A 17,133-nucleotide genomic window follows, 5' to 3' on the forward strand; every position below is an offset into this window, starting at 1 on the left:
CTTTCCCTTATGGTCCAATATTTAATCTATTTTAACTCTGAATATTCTGAATGAATCAGATTCCATATCTTCATAGATTTTAGAATTGCAAAGATTCATAAATTTCTGACACAATAAATGTATTTTCAGTCTTTAATGGATGCCTCTTTGACCTAAAATTATGCCACTTAGATTTAGATCTAAATATTCACAGCTTACCTAACCCCTTCAGAATTTTAAATGCTTAAATAAGATCACCTTTTTCTAAATTCCAGAGAATTAACCCAAACTACTCAATTTATCCTCATAAAGCAGCCAATCACTTGAATCAAGTTAGTTATTTTTTCTCCACTGCCCCATGAACTGTTCAACCATTTACTGAGACCATAACTAATCTTATAGCCCAGTATCACTTCCCTCTACTAACCCCATTTCATTAAATTAACTGAAAATGCAAATGTCACTCTTGGATCCAAAATGCTATCAAATCCAGACTTGATTCTATCGAGTAACATTCCTCTTGAATTTCAAACATTCACTCCCTGCTGAGTGAAGAAATTTATTCTCAACTTAGTTCTGAATACTAACCTTTTAATTAGTGACTATGTACCCTGACACTAGACACTCTAGACCTGTGGTTCTCAACCTTTTTCTTTCCCCTCACATACCATTTTAAGTAATCCCTATGCCATCAGTGTTCTGTGATTAGTAAGGGATTGCTTAAGGTGGGATGTGAGTGGGAAAGGAAGATTGAGAACTACTGCTCTAGACCCAATTGTTACTGAAATATTCTGCTGGCCCATTTGCTTTGGAGTTATGAAAATGTGCACAAAACAAATCAATTAGGTACGATTAAAACAGTGGTTTTCAAACTTTTTCTTTCCATCCACATACCACCTTAAGCAATCCCTTACTAATCACAGAGCACCTATGGCATAGGGAATACTTAAAGTGGTATGTGAGTGGAAAGGAAAAGGTTGAGAACTACTGCTCTAGGTTAAGACCTGATTTGTACATACCATTCCTGATGCAACTGCAGCTATTTTCGATAAACTGTAATAGAATTAACATTAAAAAAAAATCTTTGGTCGTATTTTTTATTATTCTATTCAAATTCCCTCACAGCAAAGGCTGACAGACAATTTCCCTTCCTAATTACCTGCTATACCTCCATGTTAACTTTCAGTGATTTATAAAAAAGTACAGCCAGGTCTCCCTTAACATTAATACTTTTTAGTCTCTCACCATTTAATAAGTAACCTGTCTTTCTACCTCTTCTACAAAAGTGAATTTATTGCATCTGCCACATTTTACCCTTTAACCTGTCCTGAGTATATCCTCATGAAGATTCTCTTCCTCCTCCTCCATGAAGTTCAAATCAATGTACTATCCTCAACCTATCAAGCCCATGCCCAATGAAAAATTCCCTCTATCCCCATTGTTGCCCATGAACTGAAACGCGCACTAACTTTGCATTCAATTCTGTCATATTTTAATTTGCATGTTGGTCTGGTAATAATGCAGCAAATATTAGCTTATTATATAATTATTAGAATTTGTAGGGATCTCTTTAAAACTGGGGGAAAAATAAACTAAAATGACACTAACCAGATCATTTTGGACTTGATTAATTCACAGAATAAAAATTAAGCAATGAATTTTAATTCTTTTTTTTAATATAATGCTGAATCTTTGGCCTTGATTCACTGAAGTCCAACAAGACTTTAGCAAGGCTCTTTCACTTTTGAACTTCATCCTTCTTGCAACCTAAATAATGTTCCTCAGCTGCTTTTATGATGCATTTCTCTTGGGATTTATCTCAATAGCTTTCTATGTATATCCTCCAAATTGCAATTGTCAATATGATTTGTCCAAGCTATGTAAAGATTAATGTCTTGATGCATCATTGCCTTTGCTTTGTTACAATATTATCTTACTTCTTGATTCATATTCTGTCCAATATTAAAGCAGCTGAATGGGAATCTATAAAACTACCATACTCTCGCTAATGATTGGAGACCTTTGCATTCTATTATTTTCACCAATACTTATTCTATTTCCTGATCTTCATTACTGAGGCTAATTCACTGCCTTATCTCTATATCAAATTTATTTGTCCTTTTGAAACATATAGTAATAGAGAATATTTAGCTCCTAACCTTGATTATCATCCAACCATGCTTTTTTTTAAATAAATTTTAGATTAAATCAATTTATTTCTGGTTGTCCATTATTTTTTCTAAGTTTACAAATCTCTTGCAATTAGATAATTTTAGCTCTTTAATCATGTTCTCCCCTAATTTGACATTATTGACCACACTATTACCACTAAACATGGTCTCTTCCTGTTTCAATCCATTTGTTTTTCACTAACCTGTTTTAGGGCATTGATTTTTTCCCCTTTTAATAACCAACTTCTTACTCCTTTTTGAAATGATGGTGGTGATAACATTAACAAAGGATGGATTGCACTTAAGAGCCATTTTCATTTTCATCTCTGAAATGAACTCAGTGGCACTTAGAAGTGACTGGAAATTCATAGCACTTGAACATTTTGACAGTAAAAAGATCTTAAGCACAGCAAGATGCTTTGCTGCTTCAAATAAGTAATTAAACAAACAAAAAGGCAGCCTCAAGCTCTTGAAGACTCTTCTTTTTTAACCTCATCATCATTACGATACAGGCCCTTCGGCCCACAAAGTTGTGCCAAACATGTCCCAGCCTTAGAAATTCCTAGGTTCTCCCATAGCCCTCTATTTTTATAAGATCCATGTACCTATCAAAAATTCTTTTAAAAGACCCTAACGTATCTGCCTCCATTATCGTTGCTGCAGCCCATTCCACACACCCAACAGTTTCTGCTTAAAAAAATACCCTGACATCTCCTCTGGATATTTTCCAGTAGTGAGGTGACCAGAACTCCGCACAGTACTCCAAGTGGGGTCTGACCAGGGTCCTATAGAGCTGAAACATTACCTCTCGGCTTCTAAATTCAATTCCACATTAATGAAGGCCAATACCCAGTAAGCCTTCTTAACCACAGAATCAACCTAAGCAGCTGCTTTGAGTGTCCTATTAACTCAGATCCCAAGATCCCTCTGCTCCTCCACACAGAGCCAATAATCTTACCTTTAATACTATATTCATCCTTAAATTTGACCTACCAAAATGAACTACTTTACACTTATCTGGGTTGAACTCCATCTACCACTTCTCGGCCCAGTTTTGCATCCTATCAATGTCCCAATGTAACCTCTGACAACCCTCCACACTATCCACAACACCCCCAACCTTTGTGTAATCAGCAAACTTACTAACCTATTCCTTCATTTCCTCACCCAGGTCATTTATAACAATCATGAAGCGCAAGGGTCCCAGAACAGATTGCTGAGGAAAACCACTGGTCATCTACCTCCATGCAGAATGTGACCCGTCTACAACCAGTGTTTGCCTTCTGTGGAGAAGCCAGATCTGGATCCACAAAGCAATGTCCCCTTGGATCCCCTGCCTCCTTACTTTCTCAATAAGTCTTGCATGTGCTACCTTATTAAAAAGCCTTGCTGAAATCCATATACACTACATCTACTGCTCTTCCTTCATAAAAGTGTTTAGTCACATCCTCAAAAAATTCAATTAGGTGCATAAGGCATGACCAGCCCTTGACAAATCATGTTGACTATTCTTAATCATATTATACTTCTCCAAATGTTCATAAATCCTGTCTTTCACGATCTTCTCCATCATCTTACCAACCACTAAAGTAAGACTCACTGGTCTATATTTCCTGGGGTATCTCTACTCCTTTTCTTGAATAAAGAAACAACACTGCAACCCTTCAATCCTCCAGTACATCTCCAGTCCCCATTGATGATTCAAAGATCATTGCCAGAGTTTCAGCAATCTCCTCCTTCACCTCCAACAGAAGCCTGGGATACATCTCATCCAGTCCCGACAACTTATCCAACTTGATGCTGTCGAAAAGTTACAGCACAACTTTTCTCTTAATATCTACATGCTCAAGCTTTTCAGCCTGCTTCAGGTTATCACTGCAATCACCAAGATTCTTTTCCATAGTGAATATTGAAGTATTCATTAAGTACTTCTACTATTTCCTCCTGTTCCATACACACTTTCCCACTGCCACACTTAGTAGATCCTATTCTTTCATGTCTTATCCTCTTGATCTTCACATACTTGTAGTGTGCCTTGGGGTTCTCCTAAATCCTGCCCGCCAAGGCCTTCTCATGGCCCCTTCTGGCTCTCCTAATTTCCTTTTCAAGCTCCTTCCTGCTGGCCTTATAATCTTCTAGATCTCTAATATTACCTAGATCTCTGAACATTTTGTAAGGTTTTCTTTTCTCCTTGACTAGATTAATAACAGCCTTTAAACACCACGGTTCCTGTTCCCGACCATAACTATCTCATTGGAACATACCTATGAAGAACTTCACACAAATATCCCATGAATATCTGACACATGCCTTCTGTATTTAAGCTTTCAATTTCCTGCCTGATTGCCTCATAACTCCCCGTAATCCAATTAAATGCTTTTCTTACTTGTCTGTTCCTATCTCTCCAATGCTAGGGTAAAGGATACAGAATTATGATCACTATCTGCAAAATTCCCACGGAGAGAAATGATACCTGACCAGGTTCATTTCTCAATACCAAATCAAGTACACACTCTCCTCTTGAAGGTTTATCTACATACTGTGTCAAGAAAGCATCCTGAGCACACCTAACAAACTTCACTCCATCCAAACCCCTTGCTCTTTGGAGATGTCAATCGATATTTGGTAAATTAAAATCTCCCATCACAACAACTCTGTTATTACTACTCCTTTCCAGAAACTGTTTCCCTAACAGCTCCTCGATATCCCTGTTCATATTAGGTAGCCTATAAAAACCATCGTAAAGTTATTGACCCCTTCCTATTCCTAACCTCCGCCCACAGAGACGCTGTAGATAATTCCTCCATGACGCCCACCTTTTCTACAGCTGTGACACTATCTCTGATCAACAGTGCCACACCCCCACCTTTTTTCCCTCCCTCCCTGTCCTTTCTGAAACATCTAAAACCGGCACTTGAAGTAACCAATCCTGTCCCTGAGCCATTCAAGTCTCCATAATGGCCACCACATCACAGCTCCATTGAAAATTGTTATGGAAATATAGTAATTGATATATTCCAAAAATTATGACTATAATTAATGGAAAGAGATAGACCATGTTAAATTCAAATGGTACCTATGATTTTTTTTTTTGTTTCAAGAAAAAATCAAAAATGATTTATTTCTGAAGTAAGCTCCCGTGATTTGCTTCATTAAATGATTTATAAAAGAAAACTTCCTGCTGTTCTGCAAGAACAATTAATTTACTGCAAATATTTCCCCACTCCACCATGTCAATTCAGTCACAGGAACATTATCAACAGGCTTACATGCAAATAGTTTGAAATTAATGTCTGGCTTATCGGAACATAGAACAGTACAGCACAGATGTTAACCTTCTGAAGCCTTTATTTAATATTTCAGAACAGGGCTGATGTCACAAAATTTCTGGTTTATTTAATTTCGCACTTCAGAAATTCCATTCTCTAGAGAAATTTCAGTCTAAATTGACAATGTTCTGTCAGTTATGCAATTATTCATTGTTATGTATAGGAAAGGTTTACAGGGATCTGGGCCTAATGCAGGCAAATGGGATTAGCTTGGTTGGCCTGGACAAGTTAGGTCAAAGGGCTTGCATCCATTCTGTAAAACTATGTGAACACTTTATCCTGTCTGGGTCAGAATCTTGTCAAATATATTGTGATTTGTTGTGGATCTTCTGCATGCAATATACTTCTTAAACTCCCTGTAACGTATTAGTCATGTGAAAATTATGATATTTATTTCAACTTCTTTTTCAGACCTCCCAGTTTAATTTTAAGTTATTCTTTTTTTTCTCTATCATTCCTGAAATAATGTTTCTAATGTTCATTTATCATATTTGGTTCGGAAGTGCATGTTTAATTTTGACTTAAAGGTATTTTTTCTTATATATGAACACAAGATTAAATTTTAAAAAACTTGGTTTATCATTTTTTTTTATTTGAAGATACAATATAGTTCACATTGCCAAAAAGTTTTAATTTTTATCTCCTGAGGTAAATAAACAAAATCAAATGAGGAAACAAATCTTCCTGGAGTGCAATTCCAACCCCAGGAACCGAATTGTTAAAATTTCCTAACTCTCAGTTACATTGCAACATGCATTGTTTGATTTTGCTGGGTTTTTTTGCAGATAAGATTCTCATAAAGGAATTCCAAATATATTTGACATTTAACTTTAATCTGTCACCAATCTGATACTTGTCCTTTCGAAGCATTAATCATCTCTGCTGAATTATTTCTTCACATTTGCAAATGCAATTCTTTTAACCTGGTTAATTTTATTTTTATAGTTTGCATTTCTGTAATCTTCTGAAACTAATCTTTTATCTTTCTTTGGCTTGGCTTCGCAGACAAAGATTTATGGAGGGGTAAATGTCCACGTCAGCTGCAGGCTCGTTTGTGGCTAACAAGTCCGATGCGGGACAGGCAGACACAGTTGCAGCGGTTGCAGGGGAAAATTGGTTGGATGGGGTGGGGTGTTGGGTTTTTCCTCCTTTGTCTTTTGTCAGTGAGGTGGGCTCTGCGGTCTTCTTCAAACGAGGTTGCTGCCCGCCGAACTTATATATTCCAAATATATCCATGACAATCTTAGCAATTGTCCACTCAATAAAGATGAGGTCAATTTATTCTCTGAAATCACTTTCTAGTTTATGAATGAACAGGTTAATGAACAACTTTTGATATTCAATGAAGACTGAGCAATGGGTCAAACATGCATAAAGGTGTGCATATTAATGCTACATTAATGTCCATTGTTCATATTCTCTGCTTTCTGTCAATTAAGCAATCCTCAATCAAAGCCAGCATGTAACCTCCTTACCATACACACAAATTTTGTTCATCAATTTCTTGAATGCCACAATATTAATTGATTTCTGAAGTCCTAAATAAACCACATTGACTGAATCACCCTTCTCTATTCTGCCGAGGTAACCTCAAGAAATTCCATTAGATCAGTCAAATGTGATTATTCTTTCATCAATTCAAGCTGACTTTATTTTCTTCAAGTCTCTTGTTGCCATTTTCCCTGTTTTCATTCTCCCTATGTTTTTCAAATAATGTTGATACTTTTACCACTTTCAAATGTTTATTGTCATATACATTGTACAATGAACATGTGTGTCAAAATTCTTACTTGCTGCCACTGAACTGCTACTTTGATTTATAAAAAAGATGACAATAACAAAAGCAGCTAAAAATAAAAATATTATATTTAATTTCATTAAAAATAAATAATAAATACAAAAACTAATTAGTTATTTTATAAGTGTTCACAAGTAGCCAGGTGCAAATAAAATGACTGTCATGGATTCACATCAACTTCATTTTTCTTTTACATTTTATCACTCCCTATTTTTGCTCAATGCCAGTTTTCTTATAGGTTTTTAGTTTTTTTCCCCCTCATTGTTCAGGCTAACTGCTTGTTGTGGCAACATTTTATCTCTTTATCCTTATGCAGTATGTTTCCGATGATCCAAAAAGGTTGGGACCAGACAATTTTCGGTTAACCGGATTTTTCGGATAACCAAGAAATGGCTTTAAGCAGTCCGACAGCATCAGCAGAGATACTTGTCTTGATATTAAAAAAAACAGCGTATGGTTTTTCAAGCATGAAATAATGTTCAATTCTTACTAAAAAAATGTGATCTCTGCTTACAAACTAAAATAAATGCAGCAACAAATACTAGATATGCTCCTCAACGACTTTTTCCAATGTTGTGACGTCATGTCACTCCCTAAATTTTTTTCAGATCACTGAGATTTTCGGTTAACTGGTTTTTGGATAATCGAAAACATACTGTGATGTCTTTAATTTCTCTCCATAGCTGCAGCTGGATTTCTTGTCTTGTGTTTTATATTTCTCAGAGTGATCTGACAAATATATTCAATAATTGCTGGGTGACTGACAGAACTTTTAGTTTTCCAGTCTATCAGGAGGAACACATGCCTCAAAACATTCCAATTTGCTGGCTTGCCTTATTTATATCTATTTTTAAAATTTAGAGATACAGCATGGTAACAGGCCCTTCTGGCCCACGATTCTGCACTGGTGAAATACAGTACACACACGTGAGCAATTAACATACAAACTCTGCACATCTTTGGAATTTGGGAAGAAACCAGAGCATCCAGAGGAAACACACGTGCACACTGAGAGAATGTATAGGTTCCTCATAGAGAGCCGCAGATCAGAATCCAGGTCACTGGCACTGCAATAGCATTGTGCTGATGGCAATATTAAACATGCATTTGGTTTAAGAATGGACAAAGATTACCTCTAATTTTTACTTAAGATTTTATCACTTTATGTTCTCTTCTCCATTAGTCACCATAAATTAAACCTTCCTCATTACGAGGTCTAACATAGTCTGTTACCTTGTTGCTTCCTTAACATGAGATCGAGAAAAATACTTCCTATTAATACCATTAGGTCACTCTCTGCAGTATTATTTCTAATCTGGTTTGTGTAGTGCGAATAAAAGCCCTCACAACTGGAAGGAGAACAAACACTTTTATTAGCTTATAACTTTGGGTAGGGTTTCACAGTAGTCTTCAGAGGGGTTCTGGGTTTCGGTGGGAAACCAGGGCTATATTTGAGCAGATGGGGGCGGAACTGAGAGGCGGGGCCAGCCATCTGCGCAACACACTACCAGTGAATCCCAGTTCACTGCAGTTTGCCTAGTCTAATGAGAGACTGAAGTTCCGTGATTATATATAACTCTGTCCCGCATCGGACTGGTCAGCCACAAACGAGCCTGCAGCTGACGTGGACTTTTTACCCCCTCCATAAATCTTCGTCCGCGAAGCCAAGCCAAAGAAAAGACTGATGTTGATTTACTGACTTCACATGCAAAAGATTTCCTGCAGGACTGAAAATGATCTTTGGGGCTAAATGGAAATTTTAAACCCCTTACTCAACATATACCTCAGCAAAGGAGCTGCAGTATGAAGGTAAAACTTGTGTTTAAATGTGCTTTGAGACAGAGTTCTTCTCTACCATCAACTCATTTATCAAAGAGGATGAGAATTAAACTCATCCTCCAAGACATCCTCCACCAGCACTGATCTCTGACAGTAAAGGTTTATGGCAAAGCACGGAGCACTTCTCAGATCTCATTCTCAAAAAAGAAATGTGCTCCGGCAGAGCAGCCACTGGTGCGGACACGTGGAGAATGATGAACAGAGGCACAGCGCTCCCACGGGGTCCAATGTCCCAGGTAGACTGCCGTCAGCTCCATACAGGCTTTGAATGGCTCATTAAAGGAGCCAGTAGTAGTTGTAGCTTTATTTAAAATCCTATGACCATGGGGTCTGGATTCAAGATGGCAGCACCTATGATTTGCCACAGATTCAAGGAAAGCGGAGGACTGGCGCAGGGCACCAGAAAATGGGATGTACACCCCCTCCCCCCACCATCAATCTGAGAAGGAGAAGCAGAGGAGATGAGCCATCAGATGGTGACCACGGTGGCCCAGTGAGGGGGTTCTGGAGCTGAAGGACCCACACAGGCAACAAGCTGCTGGTGACTCGAGGCGAGGAGCCCATGCAGACTGTGGGCTGCTGGAGACTGCAGTCAAGTGACTTGCACCAGGCTCCAGATTACTTGAAACTGGCTGAAGGGGTACTAGGTATCGGAACTGGGATGCAAGAGTGTGCCAAGGACATTGAAGGGTTCCTAATGGTATCGGAGATTCGGATCTGGAGCTCAGGTTGCCTATGGTTTGGACTGGATTCTGTGTGGCTGCGGGGGCTGCAGGAGCCCTGGAGGCAAATTCACAGATGCTCGGTGACTCTGGGGGCACTCTCTTTTGCTTTTCTTTCTCTGACTGTAAGAGGTGCTTCAGGTTATTTCTGTTGATGGTGATCCTGCCTTACAGCAGACAAAAGCAATTCTGTGTGATATAACACTGTCTTTATTACATGACAATAAATTGAATCTTGAATCTTGAATTCTCAGTGAAAACAGAGATTGACGATAACATTTTCCAGTGCTTTCTAAGCACCAGTACAGACCTGGGTTCAATGAGGAAAGGAATATTTGAGATCAAGATCTCAGACCTGGCACAATGCTTATAGTCTAGAAGTAAACATTGATCCTTGTCCACCCATACATGCTTCTGAGTTCTGTACAATCTGCCACAGATGCCTGAAAGCACTGGGTTGTATGAGTGCAAATCCTCAGAATTATTTAGAAGTTATACAAACCAATGCCAGTGGTTTTTTTCCTTGGCCAACATCCTCATCATTGGGGTCCTAGTTAACTCTAATGGGTTTTCATAACCAACACTCAAATTTCCTGCCGACATTCTATGCTTTGGAAGTTACTTTTGAGCCACTTCTGTTACCTTTCCCTGTCTTTGATCTTCATGACTGTAGTCATGAGCCACTGTCACACCTCTCCGACAAAGCCCCTCTTTAAATATTCTGCATCTCCCAATTCTGTACAGTTGCTTATTTTTTCTGTCACTGCCCTTAGGAGACGACAAGAGCCAAAGGTGGAAATCAAAAGGATCACTCAGAAGAAGATACATTATGTTGTTTTGATATAAATGGTGAAAAATACCTTTTGTAGGCTTGCCTTCAATAGACCTGACACTGAAGCCAGGAGCAGGGGAGTCATGCTACTTCTGTACAAGACATTGATGAGTCCACACTGAAAATAATGTGCACAGTTTTGGTCAGTTAGCTATAGGGAACGTATTATCAAGCCAGAATGAATTTGGAAAAGATTCAAAAGAAAGTTACTGGAAGTGGTGGGATTGAATTATAAGGGGAGACTGGATAGGCTAGAACCTTTGTTCCTGGAGTATTGGGTACAGAGGATGGACTTTGTAGAGGTATATAAAACCATGAGAGTAATAGATAAGGTAAAAAGAGACTTTATCCTTGGTGGGAAAATCAAAATCTAGTGTGTGAAAATTTGAGAGGGAAATTATTTAAAAGAGATTTGAGCATCAGAGAAGGATGGAATAAGCTGCCTGAAGAAGTGGGTACAATCACAATTTTTAAAAGCCAGTTAGACAGATACACAAAAAGGAAAGGTTTAGAGAGATATGAACCAAATGAAGGCAAATGGGAATAGCTTGGGTGGAGCACTTGGCCAGCATGGACAAGTTGTGCCGAAGAGCCTATTTCAGTACTCTAAAATTCAATGACTATTTCTGCATATGTTCACCAGACTTCCTCAAGATTCAAGATTCAATTTGTTATCATAGCAGTAAAACTGTGTCATATTACATGAAATTTCTTTTTGCCTGCTGCAAGGCAGACAGGTTTGCCTAAACCTCTTACAGACTTACAGTCACAGAAAGAGAAGCAAAAGAAAGTCCCCCAGGAGTCATTAAGTATCCATATATCCACCTCCAGTGCTTCCACAGTCCCATCAGCCACACAAAGTCCAGTCCAAACCATTGGCAACCTGAGCTTCAGCATCCTTGGCACCTCCTCACATCCTAGTTCCGATACCTGGTACCCCTCCAGCTAATTCGAGCCAGTCTCCAGCAACCCGCTGCGTGCACTGGTCCCTCAGCAGCAGAGCACCATCACTGGTCTGCTGCCATGGTCACTGTCCCCGTGGGTCATCTCCTCTGCTTCTCCTTCACAGATGGGGGATGACCTTCCCGTCCTCTGGTGCCCTGCTCCAGACCTCCGCTTCTCCCGAGTCAGCAGCCTCTCATGGCTGCTGCCGATTAATAGGTGCCGCCACCTTGGGCGCAGACCCACGATTGTGGAATTTCAAATAAAACCATCGTTGGCTACCTCAATGGGCCATTCAAAGCCCATGTGAAGCTGATGGCAGTCGACTGGGTGGTTGGACCCCATGGGAGCGCTGCATCTCCACTCCACTCCCCACGGGTCCACACCAGAGGTAGCACTGCTGCTACAGTGGCTCTGGCAGCACCGCCATTTTCTTGAACAGTTTTGGAACAAGTCACAGGAATTAAATTTTCACAAGATCCAATGTTCTTTTTACTGGATAATATATCAGCAATAAGATAAAAAATTGAAAATGAATTTTTATCAAAAGGAGTTTATGAAAATTGCATTAGCTTTTATAAGAAAATGTATAGCAGTGACATGGAAATCAGATTTACATTTAGGTATAGAAGGATGGCATGTGGCAATTCATAGCTATATATCTCTTGAGAAGATAACATATAACTTAAGGAATAAATATGATTTTTTTTGAAAATTTTGAGCCCATATTTACATATTGTAGGTATAGATTTATGAAGGGTTTTCCCTTAACCTTGTTAAATCCTTGGAATAATTAAATAGCACTGAAAATACTAAAATTGACTGAATGGTGCTGATACTTTGGAAACCAGGTATCATCCTTTCTTTTCTTTTCTTTTTTTCCTTTTCTGTTTTTATGGGTTGTTTGGTGGGGTTTTGGGAGGCATAAAACATCATGTATCATGGATTTGATATGACTATATAACTATAAATCTTTGTATTTTGATATTAATACATGTATGGAAACTTAAATAAAATATTTTTAAAAAGAGTGGCCGTGATGACCAGAGGACAGAACAAACTTGTTGACATGACCAGTCTTGTCTTTGTTTGAAGCAAAAGAAAAGCTACTGATACTAGAAATCTAAATCATAGATATAAACATCCATTAGGTAACACATTAGTGGAGAGAGAAAAACTGAGGTAATATTTCACGTGAATAAACCATCATCAAAACTGAGGTGATTGAATGATAACTGACAGACAAGGAAGCAGATGGATCTTGAGAAATCGAAAGGGAATTGAGAAGAAATATAATGATAATTCAATGAAGGACAAAATTTATCCAAGATAGCCACAGAGCTTGACAGTCTGTGAAAGATGACCAAAGTACAAAGTTGTGTCTGACCAAATCAAAGATTGCAAACAAATTAAAAATATACAGAGTGCACATTGGACAGAATCACTGGAGATGAACTTTAACAAAGGAAGCTGAGATCAGAGTGGAGAAGAATGCAGAAATGGGCAATGTTAGAAATGGGAATTGCTTCTTTTAATGATTTTAGAAGCTAATAGCAGATTCAAATGAACAAGCTAAATATGGCAAAGTTTTTAAGAAGATAGTTTGCCGCAACCTTTCTTTGTTTTTGTTAAGTTCAGTTGCACAGCTATTGTAAATGTCAAAGTAAATACTTCCAGCAAAATAAAATGCAGCTGAGCAAATGAGACAGGTTTTGCTCTGCACTCACCCACAAGAACTGGGAGGAATGTAAAGTGGATTGCTTATTAAACAGCTCATTAGATTGAAGGATTCTTGCAAAGGTCTGGCAGGAGGATAATGTACCAATATTCAAAAAGCGCAGTGAAATTGAACCAAGAAATTATAGGCCCATTAGCTTGATGAGGGCTATAGGCAATTTGCTGGAATGCATCATTAGGATCTTTCTTGCCACCTTGATAGAAGGGTTATTGCTGAATCTCAACATGGTTTCTGTTGAATGTTCAGAAAAAAAATGTATTGGTTGGTGGATGAGGAAGCTTGGATTGACAGTGTGCCACACAAAAGGCTAATCGGAAATTAAAGCGCTCAGTGACAGGGAAGTAGACTGAGGAGTTGGTGAAAGAAACTGTGCCTCTTTTCCATAGGTACAGTTGGTCATTATCAGGATCAAAATATTCCTCTGCAGCAGCTGACTTTGGACACCAATTTACATGAACCGGTGAGATGCCTGTGGGTCTATTTGTAGCACAGTTTTGCTACCCTTGATATTTGAAGGAATGGGGTGATGTGCCAGTGGGCATGAAGTGTCCACTGATTCTAATGTCGATCAGCATGCTGCATTTCTCTGAGAGTCGCATTGAAAACCCATTGTTTGGTGGCGGGAAGGAAGCCCATTCTCCTCCAATTCTGCACTCGAGACACCTGCAATATTTAAAAGAATCACTAATTGATTGCACTTACTGGCCATTCAGTCAGAGAAGGCAGGATAGTGGCTCTTTCAATGCTTTTTGATTATCTACATGGATCCATCTTGCAAGAATAAGGGAGTCAACTTAAACAACAAGCTTCCAGAGAATTATTTTACTCCTAGTTTTGTGTGTTGTTGTTGCCTTTTGCCAGATGATGTAATATAAAATTGTTGATGAACAGAGGATGTGCAGAGTCCAGAGTGTGGGGAGCATTTCCCCTTTGTGCACATCAACAAGGAGAAATGCCTGAAGGCATCCTACTCCATGAAGGAGCTGCTAACTCCACCATAGCAGCAGAGCAGGACCAGGACCATTTTGCCAGTGGCTGCAATGCTCTTTCCGGAGGAGAGCACAGCAGCATTTAAACTTTCATACACCACAGCACACTTGTGATAGGGAGGTCACAGAAGAATCCTGGTGCAGGAGGTTGGAATTCATCTCTTCCCTTGCCAGAAATCAACAGTCCTGGAATCACTAATGCACCTCTAAATACAAATTTTAAGAAAGTCATAAGGAGTCATGCAGAATTACAGCATGGAAACAGACCCTTTGGCCCAGTGGTCTCCTGCTCACTATTAACTGCATTAAAACAGCAAGGTCGTTTATTCCCCACATCTAATACATCATTAGAAGGCATTTATGTAGCAGGCAAGGTACTCTGCTGGTCTTCCTTCAAGTCACAACAATGGCAGACAGTAGCTGTCCTCTCATCAGCTGGCTCTTCACATTAAGATAAAATCTTCTGAAATGCGCAGATTGTGCCTGCAATGAGAGCCAGGCTGCCCTCAGAACCTTAATGAGGACATGTCAACACACTGAAAGGATGCAATGATCTCAGCAAGTGTCTCTTCAAACTCTGTTTTACAGAGTGACAGGACACCAAGGGGCTGGGTCCTGTCTAACAGCTTCTCGAGCACAGATATATTGCTTAAGGAGGAAAATCAAGTGAGATATACTGAAGATACAATTAATGTGCAGAAACACAAACTGACAGTCTTGTATTTTCTGTATATATTTTTCAGTATAAAGTAAATGTTTGAAATTTAAAAAAACATCTAATGGGGATCTTTAAAATTAAAACAGATTTTGAGAGTCATAAAGGAGTCATACAGATTTATAGGATGGAAGCAGGCTCTTCGGCTGATCTGTGCCCAGGAAGGTGGTGCCAGTGCTTGGCAGTGGCCACGAGAGGTTGCATACTCTGGAGGAGCAGAGGACTGGTGCAGGGAATCATCAATGGGGAGACCTCTCAATCCTCCCACCCTGTTAAGAAAGAGAAGCAGAGGAGATGACCCTACAGCACAATGACCATGGCAGCGGACCAGTAAGAGGTTTCGAGGCTGAAGAACCCACTTAGGCTGCAGGAAAATGGCTCATGGGAACCAAATATTGGAGCTGGGATTCGAGGGGGTGCTGAGAGCAAGAAGGGCTCCTGAAGGGCCTTGGGGACTGAAGGCTTCCTGGTCATGTTGGAGTTTTAGATCTGGACCTTAGGTTTGCTGAATAATTGAACAGGAGTCTGCGTGGTTGCAAAGGCAGCAGGAGGAGCACTCAAGATGAAACCTCATACACTCAATGTCTTTGAAGGGACTCTCTTTTGATTTTATTTATCTTGCACTGTAAGGGGTGCCAGGTTAGGGCAATTTTGTCTGCCTCATGTTCTGTAATATTACATGACAATAAAGGAACATTGAAGCATATTCTACCACTCACCTGGCCAGTGGCAACTTATGGTGACCAATTAATCCACCAACCTGCTGGTCTTTTGGGATATGGGAGGGAACTGGAGCAGGGGAACTCATGGAATCATAGAAACTCGACACGTACAGCACCTAGTGTTGGGATTATACCCAGATCACAGGAGTTGTGCGGCAACAGTTCCAGCTGCTGTGTCCCTGTTCTGAAATATTTCAGACACTGACAAATATAAATCAATAACGGATTCTTTAGAATTGGAATTAAATTGGTTATGAAAAGTTGGGAGATATGGAGATAAATTACAGTTCAGAGAGTTAAATCAGGCATTACACAGTATTATGATTCAGGCAATGTATTGCTATTCTTTCATGGCACTGAGTTAAAACCTTAGAACATTTTTGTGTAACTAAAGGTACATGATGAGTAATGGTTAGTTTCCTTATTCTAATTTTGACCCTGAGTTTAATAGAATATAGAACATTACTGGACAGGAACAGTCCCTTTAATGCACAATCTCTGCATTGAACATGAGGCCTAAATTAAAGTAAAACTCTGCTGCTTGCACGATACATATCCTATTCCTTGCATATTTATATGTCTGCTAAGAAGGAAGGCTCTCAAAAATTATTCTTTTTTCTGGTTTCACCACAGCGTTTGGCAGTCCATTCCAAGCACCTACCTCCCTCTGTGAATAAAACTTGCCCTGTACATCCACCCCCCCGCACCCCCCCCCCTCAACCCACCTCAACTTCAATGCTTGTTTCTTGTATTGACATTTTTACAAGAGAAAGATTCTGACCATTTACCCTCTCTTTGACCATCATAATTTTATAAACTTCTATCAGGGCTCTCCTCTGCCTCTGATGTTCAAGACAAAACAAGCCAGGTTTGTTAAACCTCTCTCATCTAAACAGCATTAGGTAAATCTCTTCAGTATCCTTTTGAAAGCCTTCACATCCTTCCGGTAATGGAACAACAAGAATTGCACATGCCAATTTTTACTTTCACCATGCTGTCTACAGACTTTTGTGATTTTTATTTCAACTATGATGTCTACTAATTTCCATGATTTAATCTAGGAGTTAACAAATGTAGTTCCTGACTTAATAAACACTTCCTTCCCTTTCTATGGACTCTATATGCATCTCCCACTATCAAGGAAAGGCAGCCAACATACTGAAAGACCCAAAATGCCATGGGCACACTCTCTTTTCACTTCTCTCATTGGGGAGAATGATTAAGAGTGTGAAAATGCACTAACAGGCTGAAAGACACTCTCTTCCCTGCAACCATTAGGCTCCTGAATGCTCCCATACTGCTCCTGGTTGGTGCTAAATTGATCTTCCATTTCATTGTAATCCTTCGTAAATTATGC

At 39.2% G+C, this 17,133-nt stretch overlaps 1 protein-coding gene across 6 annotated transcripts in view; it reads right to left on the bottom strand.

Annotated features, from left to right (window-relative positions):
• Positions 1-17,133, bottom strand: part of fstl5 (follistatin-like 5) — an 810,780-nt gene that overhangs the window by 61,746 nt on the left and 731,901 nt on the right. The gene's annotated exons all lie outside the window — the stretch shown is intronic.

This window comes from Narcine bancroftii, chromosome 3 (genome assembly GCF_036971445.1).
Source record: "Narcine bancroftii isolate sNarBan1 chromosome 3, sNarBan1.hap1, whole genome shotgun sequence".
NCBI classification, from domain to species: Eukaryota; Metazoa; Chordata; class Chondrichthyes; order Torpediniformes; family Narcinidae; genus Narcine; species Narcine bancroftii.